Source organism: Rhinoderma darwinii, chromosome 1, assembly GCF_050947455.1.
Source record: "Rhinoderma darwinii isolate aRhiDar2 chromosome 1, aRhiDar2.hap1, whole genome shotgun sequence".
Taxonomy (NCBI): domain Eukaryota; kingdom Metazoa; phylum Chordata; class Amphibia; order Anura; family Rhinodermatidae; genus Rhinoderma; species Rhinoderma darwinii.
The window spans coordinates 55,304,311-55,320,366 of NC_134687.1; the positions used below are offsets into that span (position 1 = coordinate 55,304,311).

At 40.5% G+C, this 16,056-nt stretch overlaps 3 long non-coding RNA genes across 3 annotated transcripts; all 3 read left to right on the plus strand.

The window, feature by feature from the left end:
• Positions 1 to 1,922: 1,922 nt before the first annotated feature.
• Positions 1,923 to 5,882, plus strand: LOC142733407 (uncharacterized). Its single transcript, XR_012880104.1, has 4 exons — positions 1,923 to 2,017; positions 2,739 to 2,844; positions 4,928 to 5,024; positions 5,770 to 5,882. It is a non-coding gene; the product is annotated as an uncharacterized LOC142733407 (long non-coding RNA).
• A 1,068-nt stretch (positions 5,883 to 6,950) lies between these two features.
• Positions 6,951 to 8,957, plus strand: LOC142733516 (uncharacterized). The gene is made up of 3 exons (XR_012880198.1): positions 6,951 to 7,048; positions 7,794 to 7,911; positions 8,905 to 8,957. It is a non-coding gene; the product is annotated as an uncharacterized LOC142733516 (long non-coding RNA).
• Positions 8,958 to 9,898: 941 nt separating this feature from the next.
• On the plus strand, positions 9,899 to 10,952 carry LOC142733622 (uncharacterized). Its single transcript, XR_012880227.1, has 3 exons — positions 9,899 to 10,008; positions 10,326 to 10,397; positions 10,839 to 10,952. It is a non-coding gene; the product is annotated as an uncharacterized LOC142733622 (long non-coding RNA).
• Positions 10,953 to 16,056: the final 5,104 nt, after the last annotated feature.

Here is a 16,056-nt window from a genome sequence, read left to right on the forward strand (position 1 = left end):
ACTCTATGCTGCCAATTTCGTCCCCTTACTAAACAAGATTAAAACCCAGTTACATTCCCTGCGGATCCCCTTCCTATCCTGGGTGGGCAGGAAAAACTACCTGAAGACTTACATTCTCCCTCAAATCCTATACGTGCTTCAAACCATGCCCATTTACCTACCTAATACTTTCTTTAACTCCATCAAATCTCTATTCTCCAAATTTCTCTGGAACTCTAAAAAGCCGCGACTAGCACATAGACACCTGATTCTCAAACCCAGCTCCGGGGGTATGGGCCTTCCAGACATTCTAACCTATTATAAAGCCATACACCTTGGTAGGTGGGTTTCCTTGAACAGGACCAGAGACATGTCTCCAACCCTAGTTGCGGAAAGAGCTCTGCTTCCTCCAGGTTTACAAGCTCGACTATGGTGCCCTTTTTTAAAAACGGGACTTACAAACTCCATAAGCCCTACAATTAAAGGCACCGTTTTAGTATCTCAGAAATTCTTCTGCGACTGCACTCCGAGGGAAAAAACACTAGCGCTTACACCCCTACACCTTCTCCCAGTACTCACTAATTGCACAGCTGACCCGGATACCTTCTGGTCTTCTTTACAATACAATACTGTAGTTGATACTTTTGGAGATGGGCATGTCCCCACCTTGCAATCCCTTTTGCCTGCAGATACACACCTGCCCATCCCTTTCTTACACTCCTTAGGTTTCAAAGAAACAAGCAACCTCTTCCTGAAGATGTTTCCGGATATCTCAGAACCCTCCTGGTTGGAGACATATTTGCTACTACCTGCTCTTCCTAAGGGCCTTGTCTCTAAAATATACTCTGGCCTGGTTTTAGATGGCTCTCCTGCCAAACCTAGTTTTCTTCTGGCCTGGGAGAAGGAACTGGAAGTTACCTTCAGTAGGGAAGATACGTCTTTTATTCAAAAGCACGTATTTGGCTTCTCTAGATGCGTTAAAATTCAGGAGAACTCCTTTAAAACCACAACCAGGTGGTACAGAACTCCAGATTTCTTGTACAAAATCAGTCTGATTCCATCCAACCAGTGTTGGAGGTGTAATGCTGGCGTGGGTAGCATATCGCATATCTGGTGGGGCTGCCCCTCGATCAAGCCCTTCTGGGACAAAGTGTCTGACACAATTCAGAAAGTTACAAAACAAACGCTCCCCCTCGGGGCTCCTCTAGTTCTCCTATGGGCTCCATCTCAAAATTTCCGCCCGAAGCGTAATGATCTGATAACTCAAATGATTACAGTGGCTAAACTACTGATCCCACTCCACTGGAAATCGTCCGCACCCCCGACTTTCAGTGAGTGGTTAGACAAGATGGACTCTATTGGCAGGATGGAGGAGCTCTTGAGCTGGGAACTCAGAAAGCATGAGGACTATTTGAAGGTGTGGACTCCGTGGCTGACTTTTCGTGCCTCTCATTCCCTCCCAAACCAGCTTCCCCTTACCCCTTAAACCTTGCATGACATTGGTTTTCTCTCTCTGTATCTCTATCTTATCTCATTTTTTCTCACGTTCTGACATGGGTACCCAGTTTATTGTTCTACTTTAATGTTTACTGTTTCTCATCCTGCATGGTCATTATTGAACAGAACTTCGGCCTGCGTGCCGTAAGATTTATATGCCCGTGATCTGTGTACGGATGCTTTTCTTTCTGTTTATCTTGTCGTATATTTTCAATAAAACAAAGATTTGATAAAAAAAAAAAAAAAAAAAAAAAAAGAAGCCCCCTTTATGATGATGAGGATGATGATGATGAAAACTAATTTCCCCTAGACGTGGTGGATGCCCCCTTATCATGGTTAAGGCTATGAAAAGATAAGACAAATTTCTGTATTGTCCATTGACATATTTATAAATTGTAATCAGTCAACAAACTCAATAACCCCAATTTTGATATCTTTCTGGCTACTGATGTCCATTAATTTACTTTAATTAGTTTGGTTGCATGACTGTTGACCAGATCTACAAATCACTAGTGTGGTCTCACTAGTGATTTGTTTAAAGGTGAGACTATGTTTTCATTATGTACATCTATGCCTGAAGCATGCAATGATTTTTTTTTTTTTTTAGTCAGCAGCTACCTGGCACCAGTTGCTAAAATTCAAGAGAATGACAAGACAACCCCTTTCTGTATGCCATGTTAGGACATCAGCACCCTTCTCTGTTATGCAGAGCAGAGTGGTTCAATGTAAGCCATATAATCCTTTCACCCCCCCCCCCCCCCTGCAGTCGAGGCACTGACACCCATCCCAGGTAATAGCAGCTGATCGCCGGGTGTTTGTTTACTATCCACCAATTTTCACAACCCTTGCCCTGATCCGCTTTTAACCAACCCTCTCATTAAAACTAATGGTTTGGCAAGACCAACTGTCATTAACCCATGCTGACACTGTGCTATTAGTTTATTTTTATTGACATGCAAAAAAAAAATTCCCGGGCTCACTATATGACCCCTTTTAAAATAATGGCACCGCATTTGCTATGCCCCAGTCCTGTGAAAGAGACCCTAAATAGTGGTATTTAATGTTAGGGAACTTTAAATTTTTGAATGGTTTGAAGGACTAGTGTGGCAAAATAAAATCATGCTTTTACAGCATCACTGAATACATGGGAAAAAGAATAACCTGAAATGTTACATTATCTGTCTGTAAACATATATAAAAAAAAACAAAAAAAAAAAAAATACGTTTTTAAAAAATTCTCCCAATTATCTTTTGTCAAACAGACATTCTTAGTGACCTTCTAATCTTATAGAACAGGTGCGACTCCTAAACCTGGATCTGACAAGTACAAAGAGGCCAAAACTAAAAGTTGAAGAAATAAATTAATAGGTAAGTGGCAAGACAAGTCCAAGAAAGCAAATTCTGAAACCGGTATTAGTCAGTGTGTTGTAGACACAGAGAACAAAGGACTCTACAGAAGAAATGAAGCGTAGCTATGAACGCAGACAGAATGCAAGCGCGTGACTGATTATTCAAATGGCCCCATGATTAATTCATTTTGTATTGATGCAAATAATCCTAACAGAGACCTCTGAGAGCTAATGTATTTTCTGTACTGTGGTTTCCTATTGATCTCTTCAAATGGTAGAGGAAAGCTATTTTCATAATATTAATAAAAGGATTACAAAACCAGGTCACATAGAAGAAGAAGGCTGACTCAGCACAAACACAGTTTGCATGGCACAGAATGTGAAAATTAATTCACTTCTGCAAAACTAAATGCAAAGCTACTTCTTGCTGACTTTCTATTGGCATCATGCTGGGCTAATAGAGACCCCTATGTGGGGAAAGATTGCACATTTATTGTCTGAATGTCATGAAATCTCAACCACTCCGATATTATACAATGCATGCATTCACTGAGTAGATTGGAGTTGAAGCAAATCATTCTCTCTATCGCGTTATCAATCGCTTCATAAGAAAATGTGATAAGATATGGACACAAAGTAAAAAGCCTTTAAATGTTCACTTTTCTTTTTTCATTTTATTCACATTGTCAGGATCATTTTCAGCATAAAATGATATATAAACTTATATTATGGGACAAGATTTTGGCCTGGCTCTACAATGCTGTATCTCCTAGCCAAAACCACAGTCACTACAGATTTGTCAGAGCTAAAGAGCTGCATTAGGCCCTGACATCCTTTACTTTATTACGACCGCACTATGTAGGGGCTTTAGCCACTATTGTGATCCTGGTCAGGGTCATCCTTTAGCATGTGCTAAATAGGCCGGCACAAATATTGATGCCACTCATTTGATAATTTTATATATGAAGTTGTTATTTGGTCACTGTAAATTGTTATTATTTGGTCACTTTATAGAGGTTTTACTTGTTTCTGTAGTGTATGGTGACGGCAGCAGCACTGTATAGTATTGTTATTTAGGAAACTGTATGGAAATGTTATCTGGACAATGTATGGCACTGGTATTTGGGCACAAGTCCCTGATACATTTAAAAAAGCCAAGCTTTCCCATTAAAGTTTCCCAAACTATTAAGAAGGGAAGGTCCCAAAAAAGGTGCAGTGTGTTCCAAATGGGGTATAAGAAATGACACCATTCATAAGTAGGACACCTGCCCCAAAAAACCTGGCCTGTGATACAGTGTACCACACATCTACGGATTATTAATTTTACTATTTATTTACCGCATTATTATACCACCTTATTATGCCCTGAAGTACTTCGCGCAGCTTACATATGCCCCACATTATAATTTGAAATACCAGTAAAGCCCCCCATTAAATGACTACTTTTTTTTTAATACCCCTAGATGAATAATATAAGGTATGTAGTTCCAAAATGGGGTCACTTCTCGGTGATTTCCTCTGTACTGGTACCTCAGAGGCTCTGCAAAAGCGACATAGTGTCCAAACGGCAATTTAGAAAATCTGTGCTCCCAAAGTCAAATAAATTGAAGTCCTTTCCATCATACAGCACTTTAAGCCCACACATATGGCATTGCTGTACCCTGGAGAACCTGTTTTACAATCTATATAGGGTGTGTCTCCAGTGGCACAAGCTGGGCATAACATATTGGGCTCTAAAATACCATATCTGTGGAAAAATTGCAATTTTCACTTTGCACCATCCGCTGTGCATTAATTTCTGGAAAACACCTTTGAGATTAAAATGTTTGCTACACCCCTTGCCAAATGCATTGAGTGGTGTAGTTTATAAAATGGGGTCACTTTTTTTTAGAGTGCCTTTTATTATTTCACCTCTGAGCCTCTGCAATTGTGTGCCAATGCTGTGTAAAGCTACAAACTAGGCCTCAAATGCATATGGTGCTCTTTCACTCTTGAGCCCTGTTGTACTGTATGTCAAAGCAAAAGATTAGGGCCACATATACTGTAGAGTGTTTATAAAGCAAGAAACGCAGCGTAATGAATAGAGAGCTTTCTTTTCACAGTGGCACAAGCTGGGACCAACTTTTCAGGCACTGAATGGCAGATCTATCGAAAACTTGCAATTTTCACTCCGCATCATCCATTGTGCACTAATTTCTGGTAAATACCTGTGGTTTTTAAATGCTCACTATACCCCTAGATGATAACATTGAGGGTAGTTTCCAGAATGAGGTCACTTCTGGAGGTTTGTACTGGTACCTCAGATGCGACTTGGCACTCGAAACCCATTTTGATTCAAAAGCCAAATGGTGCTATTTCCATTCTCAGCCCTACCATGGGCCCAAAGAGCAGTTTACAACCACATAAGGGGTATTGCCGTACTCGGGAGAAATTGCGCAGCAAATTTTGGGGTTTCTCCTATAATTCTTGTGAGTATAAAATAATTTTAGCTAAATCTACATATTATAGGGAAAAAAAATATTTTTTATTTTGATGCCCCATTTCTAATAAATTCTATGAGACACCTGTGGGGTAAAAATTCTCCCTAAATGCTTGATAAAGACCCTTAGGGGTAGAAACTTTGCTGTCCCACTAATAAGGTACTATCCTTACTGGCTACTGTCTATTATTTTCTGCATTATATCTGTATTCTCTCTTCAGATCTTGGCCCTGTTCTTGACTTCATCTTTGCCCAGCTCTTCCCTTTAGTCTGCCTGGTATTTGTGGTTCGTCTTATTTTGACTCTGGCTTGTCCCTGACCTCTCTCTTGTCTTTGTCCCTGGTTACCTTGCCCCTCTTATACATTTCTCCCAGTTTGACCTCTGGCTTGCCTTGACTACGATTCCTGCCTGCCTACCTGGTGAGAACTTCGGCTCTGCACCTGACTTTGCCATTTTCCTTACAGTATCTCTGTCACCAATTTGAGGCTATTCTGGGGACCGTGACCTGAGGCTCTGTCAGGAAGTCTATATGACCATCAAGCAGATTTCTACAACCGCTGAAAGAGAAGTCCTGGAAACTGGGTAATTCTTTTAACATTACTTACATATATTTTTTAAATCTGTAGTGTATGAGAAATAGATAAATGAAGGATAAATGAATGGTATTTGGGCACAAGTCCCTGATACATTTAAAAAAGCCAAGCTTTCCCATTAAAGTTTCCCAAACTATTAAGAAGGGAAGGTCCCAAAAAAGGTGCAGTGTGTTCCAAATGGGGTATAAGAAATGACACCATTCATAAGTAGGACACCTGCCCCAAAAAACCTGGCCTGTGATACAGTGTACCACACATCTACGGATTATTAATTTTACTATTTATTTACCGCATTATTATACCACCTTATTATGCCCTGAAGTACTTCGCGCAGCTTACATATGCCCCACATTATAATTTGAAATACCAGTAAAGCCCCCCATTAAATGACTACTTTTTTTTTAATACCCCTAGATGAATAATATAAGGTATGTAGTTCCAAAATGGGGTCACTTCTCGGTGATTTCCTCTGTACTGGTACCTCAGAGGCTCTGCAAAAGCGACATAGTGTCCAAACGGCAATTTAGAAAATCTGTGCTCCCAAAGTCAAATAAATTGAAGTCCTTTCCATCATACAGCACTTTAAGCCCACACATATGGCATTGCTGTACCCTGGAGAACCTGTTTTACAATCTATATAGGGTGTGTCTCCAGTGGCACAAGCTGGGCATAACATATTGGGCTCTAAAATACCATATCTGTGGAAAAATTGCAATTTTCACTTTGCACCATCCGCTGTGCATTAATTTCTGGAAAACACCTTTGAGATTAAAATGTTTGCTACACCCCTTGCCAAATGCATTGAGTGGTGTAGTTTATAAAATGGGGTCACTTTTTTTTAGAGTGCCTTTTATTATTTCACCTCTGAGCCTCTGCAATTGTGTGCCAATGCTGTGTAAAGCTACAAACTAGGCCTCAAATGCATATGGTGCTCTTTCACTCTTGAGCCCTGTTGTACTGTATGTCAAAGCAAAAGATTAGGGCCACATATACTGTAGAGTGTTTATAAAGCAAGAAACGCAGCGTAATGAATAGAGAGCTTTCTTTTCACAGTGGCACAAGCTGGGACCAACTTTTCAGGCACTGAATGGCAGATCTATCGAAAACTTGCAATTTTCACTCCGCATCATCCATTGTGCACTAATTTCTGGTAAATACCTGTGGTTTTTAAATGCTCACTATACCCCTAGATGATAACATTGAGGGTAGTTTCCAGAATGAGGTCACTTCTGGAGGTTTGTACTGGTACCTCAGATGCGACTTGGCACTCGAAACCCATTTTGATTCAAAAGCCAAATGGTGCTATTTCCATTCTCAGCCCTACCATGGGCCCAAAGAGCAGTTTACAACCACATAAGGGGTATTGCCGTACTCGGGAGAAATTGCGCAGCAAATTTTGGGGTTTCTCCTATAATTCTTGTGAGTATAAAATAATTTTAGCTAAATCTACATATTATAGGGAAAAAAAATATTTTTTATTTTGATGCCCCATTTCTAATAAATTCTATGAGACACCTGTGGGGTAAAAATTCTCCCTAAATGCTTGATAAAGACCCTTAGGGGTAGAAACTTTGCTGTCCCACTAATAAGGTACTATCCTTACTGGCTACTGTCTATTATTTTCTGCATTATATCTGTATTCTCTCTTCAGATCTTGGCCCTGTTCTTGACTTCATCTTTGCCCAGCTCTTCCCTTTAGTCTGCCTGGTATTTGTGGTTCGTCTTATTTTGACTCTGGCTTGTCCCTGACCTCTCTCTTGTCTTTGTCCCTGGTTACCTTGCCCCTCTTATACATTTCTCCCAGTTTGACCTCTGGCTTGCCTTGACTACGATTCCTGCCTGCCTACCTGGTGAGAACTTCGGCTCTGCACCTGACTTTGCCATTTTCCTTACAGTATCTCTGTCACCAATTTGAGGCTATTCTGGGGACCGTGACCTGAGGCTCTGTCAGGAAGTCTATATGACCATCAAGCAGATTTCTACAACCGCTGAAAGAGAAGTCCTGGAAACTGGGTAATTCTTTTAACATTACTTACATATATTTTTTAAATCTGTAGTGTATGAGAAATAGATAAATGATTATATCTGTGTTTTCAAACTGAATAATTACGCCTTATCCAAAATTGTATCCAAATATAACAAGGGTGTGGATGCGATTGAGGAAACAAAATTTAGACGTAAATTACGTATTTCCCATGTAAATAAAAAGTATGCAAATTCTGCTCCTTTTCTATTACTAGAGATTAAAAGTGACCTTTGTTTTGAGGACACAGACTTATAGATAAGGGAATATTATTTGCCATTATTATTTCTCTTCGTATATTCTGGATGTCCTGCTTCTTCACATCATTGGACTTGATTTTCAATACTTTTCTTGGAGTCCTAGACAAGTTAAGTGAATATTTCTTGATAAAAACGTCTAGCAGTACTAGTAACCAACATTCACCTATTTTACATTGCCCCAATTACTTTCTATATAGCAAAAATGGGCTAAATGCTTAAAGCCTCCTAAGTAAAAGGATCTTTATGTATGTGTAGAGTGGCATGTCACCCTTAAAGATGACCCCCAAATTCAATGTAAAGACTTATTAACACAAATGTAGCAGAGCTGAATTGATCAAATTTGTAATTTACCTGCGATGAGGTATTCATTAACCTTCAGTTCCAAGGACAACCATACATAACACATATTGTATCATGATGAGTTGCGCCAAATACCAAACTCCATGGTGCTTCACCTTTTTCCTAAGTGCATTATTTTTGCTGTGCTAGATGTCTCTTAGATTGTCAGAGCTGACTTTCTGCTACTTCTTCCTACCTGTGCATCAGCCTATAATCTAGTGACAGAAGAGCGTGATTTCAATAAAAAAGGCTATTCTGGGAATTGTTATTTATACAGTTTGATATTATATTAGTGCAGCGTTGAATGTATACATATCATATACAGTGTATTTCGGTGCTTTATTGTTTTGTAATTAATAATTTTGGATTTCCTTCACTTACTAGGGAGATGCCCAAATAAACAAAGTGAGTTCTTATAAATACAGTTGTAAGAAAAATTAAGTGAACTCTTTGTAATTAACTGTATTTCTACATTGATCACTAATAAAATGTGGTCTGATTGTTATCAAAGTCACAACTATAGACAAACACAATCTAACTAAACTAATAACTCACATACAATTCTAGTGTTTATATCTTTTCTTAAGCATATTGAGTAAACACCCACAGTGCAGGGAGAAAAAGTAAGTGAACATCTGTGTTAACGACTTTTCCAAGAGCTAATTGGCTCAATTAATGAGATGAGATCAGAAGTGTGGGTTTCACAGGTGCTTTGCCCATTAAATAAATGCACACAAAGCCTGGTCACTGACAAATCTGTTCTTCTTAATAAAGATTGGTTAGTGTAAACCAAGCCTCAAGGCAAAAAGCTTTTAGACGACCTATGAAGATGTGTTATAAAGACACATAAAGATGGAAAAGGATACAAAAGCATTGCTAAAGATCTGGATATACATCAATCCACAGTTAGATAAATTGTCTACAAATGGAGACTGTATTACATGTTAATATATTACATATAAAGGGCCTCGTGTACTAATACGAGTAAAGACAGAGACTAGAAGTTTCCCTAAAGCCACCAATCAGATCACTACTTTTATTTTCTATCCTGTGCTGGACATATGAAAGCAGGAATTTGATTGGCTGCTATGGATGTTTGTCTGCACCGCTAGGTGTTGTGCTCTATAGAGGCCTCGAACCCTACTGGGGCAGCACAGAGATTTCTGTCAATGTAATTCTCCGATACAGCCATCAAGATAGAGACACCGACATAATGTAATAATAAAGAAACACTGAGAATTAGGCGTTCACTGGGTCTGATAATGAAAACTTCCAGTACTATGTTCTTGCATTTATTAGGTGTAGATAGGTGTGGTAAGTACATTTTATACTTTTTGGCTTGTTGTCTTTATTGTTTTCTATAACATTGTAGGGTTATAAAACAAGTGCATTTCCCCAGGTTTAATGGTGCATTACAGTTATGCCAACTGTAAGACCTGCAACGAGGAAAAGGTTGCCTACGCCTGGGGTCCCCCCAAAAAAATCATGGTATAGTAATAAATTAAATATTTATATAGTTAGCCAAAACTACTAGGATTTTAGGATTGATTACTATTATTACAATACATCAATGTATTTACAACATTGGTGTGTATGTAAATTGTATTTAGACAATATGTTTATTGTGATGTCAGAATATGTCACATTATTACACAGCGATGAGCAGCACTACATATGCACTACACACTGCGATCTGCTAGGAATTGTGTTCCTCGGCCCAGTCCTGATCAGCACATGATTTTAATATTTATATTATAAAACGTCTAATGCTTCACTCATATTTAATTTCTTTCTTCTTTTATCAGATTTGAATATCAGACTTTTCTGCTCTCCCTGCAGAGACCACAAGTCTCACCTGGCAGAGACTGTAATATGTGGTAGGTGAGAACATATTATATAACCAGTCACTTATAAGTTATAATGTAAAAGCTACATCTGCACTACATTCTACAAGAGTGCAAATTTTGATCAGATGCCAGAGATTAAACTTCAACGAGTTGTCTCAAAATGACAACCCCTTTTATAAATGAAGTCATTCTGGTGAGTAGCGGAGGGAGAGAGTGTCTCTCCACTCTGGCTAATAGAAGGGTTTTACCCGCTTGTTATGACTATATCACCTATTAGAGCATTTGGGAAGTGCAGGGACAGAATAGCTACAAAGTATTTTTTGAAACTTTTTTATTTATCTAGAAATGTAAAATTTAAAGAAGATGAAGATCTCATTTTGGACTGTAGTTATGAATGGTATGCCAAACGGGTAGATTCACATAAAAACATGTTCATTGAGGTTCTAACAATTCTCCATATTATCTCTGCAGCATTTTGAAATCGAACCAAAAATGACGAGGAGCCCTATCTAAAACTCAAAGGCACACAGATGGGAAGATTCCGACCTGTACATACCGAAAGTCTAACCTCTGGTGTGCCAGTCAGCAACATAATATATAATGTGACAGTTAAAGGGGTTGTCCTACAAAACACATGTATCCCCTATCCACAGGATAGGAGAACGGGGGACCAAAAGTCCCCGAAGTGCTCCATGAGAAGCATGGGACTTTCGTGGTCCTGAGGACGCAGATACAATTGAATGTGACTGTCGCTAGCACCGGGGGCCCCTCCGGTGCTAGCGGCGCACCAGGCATGAGGGGGCCCAATCCATGGGCAGGCTGGTACGGGCCCCCTCATGCCTCGGACCCTGTGGCAGCTGCGGGCAGGAAGTCCTAAGAGGATTGGGGCCCCGGGCAGTTGCCAAGATTTATCAAAAGAAACCCACAAACCCCTTCAATTAATGCATTTCTTTACATTATATGAATATTAAACCCATTTCTACAAATTAAATGTTGGGGACAGCGCTCCATGATAAAATGTTGGGCCCCATACAATTCAATGATCAGGGCCCCCTTGCGCTCATTACAAATATAACCTTTTTTTATCCGGATAAATGGGGTTTGCAAATTCTATGATATACAAAGAATCTATAGCCCCCCACTACTGACACAGAATTTTCCGCCGACACAAGGCATCTAGGCTAGGGCTCCAAATTGGCACCTGCTGGTTTATGAGTTACAGAAAAATTGCAGCAATACTTCCCTAAGGGTATGTGTGCACACAAAGTAAAAAACATCTCAAAATACGGAGCTGTTTTCAAGGGAAAACAGCTCCTGATTTTCAGACGTTTTTTAACCCCTTAATGACAGGCCATTTTGCGCGTTAATGACCAAGGATTATTTTTTGTTTTTTCACGGTCGCATTCCAAGAGTCGTAACTTTTTTTTTACTCCGTGGACATAGCCGTATAAGGGCTTGTTTTTTGCAGGACGAGTTGTATTTTGTAATTGTACCATTTTAGATGCTTAAAATATATCGATTAACTTTTATTAACTTTATTTTAGGAGAGAATTGAAAATAAGCAGCTATTCCAGCATTGATTTTCACGTTATAAATTTACGCCGTTTACTATGCAGCGTAAATAACATGTTAACTTTATTCTATGGGTCGGCATGATTACGGGGATACCAAATATGTAAAGGTTTTATATGTTTTCCTACGTTTGCACAATAAAAACCCTTTTAGAAAAAAATTACTTGTTTTTGCATCGCCGCATTCCAAGAGACATAATTTTTTTATTTTTCCGTCAAGGTGGCCATATGTGGGCTTGATTTGTGCGGGCCAAGGTGTAGTTTTCATTAGTACTATTTTGGGGTACATAGGACTTATAGATTAACTTTTATTTAATTTTTTATGGGGGGAATGGGAGAAAAGAGAAATTTGCTTTTTGCGTTTTTTTTGGACACCGTTCATTCGGCGGTTTAATTAATGTGTTTATTTTATTTTTCAAGTTGTTACGATCGCGGTGATACCATATATGTGTACGTGTTATTTGTTTTGCCACTTTTACTAAATAAAACCACTTTTTGGGCAAACATTTTTTATTTGATTTTGACTGTAAATTATTATTTTTTTTTTCACAAACTTTATTTAAGGCCTCATACACAACACCCGTAGCCATGTGCACGGCTGTGATTTTCGGGTCGGCCGCGAGCCGCCCGCAAATCGCGGGCCATGCACATGGCCGCGGCCGTTATTTTCAATGAGCCCGGACTGCAGAAGACGGCCGTAATAAGGCATGTCCGTTCTTTCTGCGGTGCGGGCTCCCGAGCCATGCATGGACCGTAAAAACTACGGTCGTGTGCATGGCCCCCATAGAAATGAATGGGGCCGCAATTCTCCCGTGGATTTTCGGGGGAATTGTGGCCGCAAAAGCACGTTCGTGTGCATGGGGCCTAACTGCTTTACATTTATTTTTTTAGTCCCACCAGGGGACTTCACTATGCGATCTGCCGATCGCATATATAATGCTTTGGTATAGTTAGTATACCAAAGCATTATTGCCTGTCAGTGTAAAACTGACAGGCAATCTATTAGGCCATGCCTCGGCCATGGCCTAACAGGCATTTGCTGAAGACAGACCTGGGGGTCTTTGTTAGGCCCCCGGCTGCCATGGAAACCCGACAGCGACCCGCGATTTCTTTGCGGGGGCACCGATGGGGTGACAGAGGGAGCTCCCTCCCTCTGTCAAACACATTAGATGTCGCTGTCGCTATTGACAGCGGCATTTAATGGGTTAAACTGACGGAATCGGAGCGCGCTTCGATACCGGCAGTTGCAGCAGGAGCCAGGCTGTGTATAATAGCCGTGCTCCTGCCGTTGATCGCGTGTGTACACTGTCAGTACCCGCGCGATCACAGGACGGATATATCCGTCCTCCTGCGCGAACTAGCAGCTGCAGAGGACGGATATATCCGTCCTTCGGCGTTAAGAGGTTGATCAAACTCGCGTTTTTCGCAGCATTATTTACGGCCATTTTTGCAGCTGTTTTTCTATAGAGTCAATGAAAAACGGCTCCAAAAACGGCTGAAGAAGTGACATACACTTCTTTTTTACGTCTGCGTAAAAAACGCCCTGTCGGAACAGAACGCTGTTTTTCCCATTGAAATCAATGGGCAGATGTTTGGAGGAGTTCTGCTTCTGATTTTTCAGCCGTTTTTTGGGCTGTTTACTGCCCGAAAAACGTCTGAAAACACGTTTTTGTGGTGCTATTTATGGCGCAGCCAGATGTTACATTAAGGTCAGTTGTAAAATACAATATAAAAAGCACTACATACACTGCGTTTTTGTTTGTGGTATTTTTCTGTCCTTTTTGTGGTCAGTAGGGTTTTATTCCAAACACAGCATGCTCTGAATATAGCATTTTTTCTGTTGTTTTTTTCCCTAGGCTTCCCTATAGGACTTCAAAAAAGTCAGAAAAAAAAGCATGTACAACATTACACTTAATGAAAAATGCCACCAAAACACTACTAGACACCATAAAAAAACACTTTAACATTTTAACAAACACTGACATTTTAAAATGCATTCTTTATGTAGTTTAACATAGCAGTAAAAAAAAAATCTGTGTGTAAAAAAACGCCCCGTCGGAACCGAACGCCATTTTTCCCATTGAAATCAATGTTTGGAAGCGTTCTGCTTCAGATCTTTCAGCCGTTTTTCGGCCGTTTACGGCCCGAAAAACGGCCGAAAATAATACGTGTGAACATACCCTAAGGATTTATTCTCACATAGCAGTTGAGGTGTGGTTGAAAACCGCATTTTAAAAAAACACATGGAGTTTTACTGCAGTTTTGCGATGCGGTAAATGGCCATCCATTATTTTTCAGGTGAAACACATTTATTTTATAAGTTTCACCTGTGAAAACTATGTGGCTAATTACTGCATCACTAAATTATGACAAATTGTTATAAAACCATGTGCGTTTTTTTAACTGCACATCAACAGCTACGTATAAATACCCTAAGGGAACAAAATAATGAACCCTTCAATCCCCATACAAAAACTATAACTAAATTTCTTCCCCACATAACATTTACAGCATAGCCCCCTTACTCCACACAAAACTATGAGGGTATGTGCACACACACTAATTACGTCCATAATTGACGGACGTATTTCGGCCGCAAGTACCGGACCGAACACAGTGCAGGGAGCCGGGCTCCTAGCATCATACTTATGTACGATGCTAGGAGTCCCTGCCTCTCCGTGGAACTACTGTCCCGTACTGAAAACATGATTACAGTACGGGACAGTTGTCCTGCAGCGAGGCAGGGACTCCTAGCATCGTACATAAGTATGATGCTAGGAGCCCGGCACCCTGCACTGTGTTCGGTCCGGTACTTGCGGCCGAAATACGTCCGTCAATTACGAACGTAATTAGTGTGTGTGCACATACCCTTGGGCAGCATGCACACTTCCGTTGGCCGTTATACGGCCGCTGAAGGTTCCGTGAAACACGGACCGCGCACGGATGGCTTCCGTGTGCAGTCCCTTGTTTCACGGACCAAATCAATGAAAAGGCCGAGACTGTTCCGTCAAAAACGGACGGGAGTAAGACCTGTCCTATTTTTTACGGAACAGCCGCACGGTTCCGTTAAGACAATGTGTGCATGGCCCCATTGAAATGAATGTGTCAGGGCGCTATCAGTTAAAACAATGGATAGCACCCTAACGTAAAAAACTGAAGTGGGCATGAAGAACACACTAGGCGTAAACACTGCGGATTTTCCCCAACTTATTTCATTGTGGCAAATCAACAGCATAATACAGTAGCAGCAGTGTGGATGAGATTTGAACAAATCTCATCCACACACAACGGAAAAAAACTGCCTAAAAAAAAAAGGTTCATAAATTGACCTGCGGTGGTAAGGGGAGGTAAAACTCACAACAAAGAGCTATGTGTTGCGACTTTTGCGGCAGAAACGCTGCAATCCCAACACAAAAATCACAGATGGAAAAAAAATAAGGTATTTTTTATTTGAAGTGAATAAAAAAAGTTTATACTTACTCCGGTCGTAGTCCTAGCGGAACGATTCTCTCTTCTGAGCGCAGCCCACCCACCTCATCCCATGCGACTGCTGTAGCCAATAAAAGGCTGCAGTAGTCACATGGATTATAGCTTCATCCCAGGAGGCCGGGCCACACTCAAAAGAGAGGGACACATCACCATGACTACAGCCGTGGGTAAGTATAATTAATTTTTTTTTTGTCTGCAGGATTTCCACAGCGGACATACCACCCAAAAAAACGCACCACTATTTGATATTGGTATTCCCTGCGGCTTCCAAGAAAGATACGCTGTGTACTTTTAAGCACCGTACTTGCCCAGAGTGTTCCTACCCTAAGGGTCTCGCCCAGTGGCGGATTAAGTAGACCATAGGCCCTGGGCTGTTACCCAAAGACCCAACTTCGCCACTGCCACCCTGTTACTATTGTTAACACTTCCTTTTTGTCCAGGCATTAACAAATGGGTGTTACGACTCCCCTTGTCAAAAGGCTGTGTCCCTACATACTGACAGTCTCCAACCATCTCTGACAGTATCGCACTCTGTAGGGACACATTCTCCTGACAAGGGGAATAGTAACACTCATTTCTCTATCAGTCCTAGACTGCACAAAGACTTTTTGTGAAATACAAGGATTTCC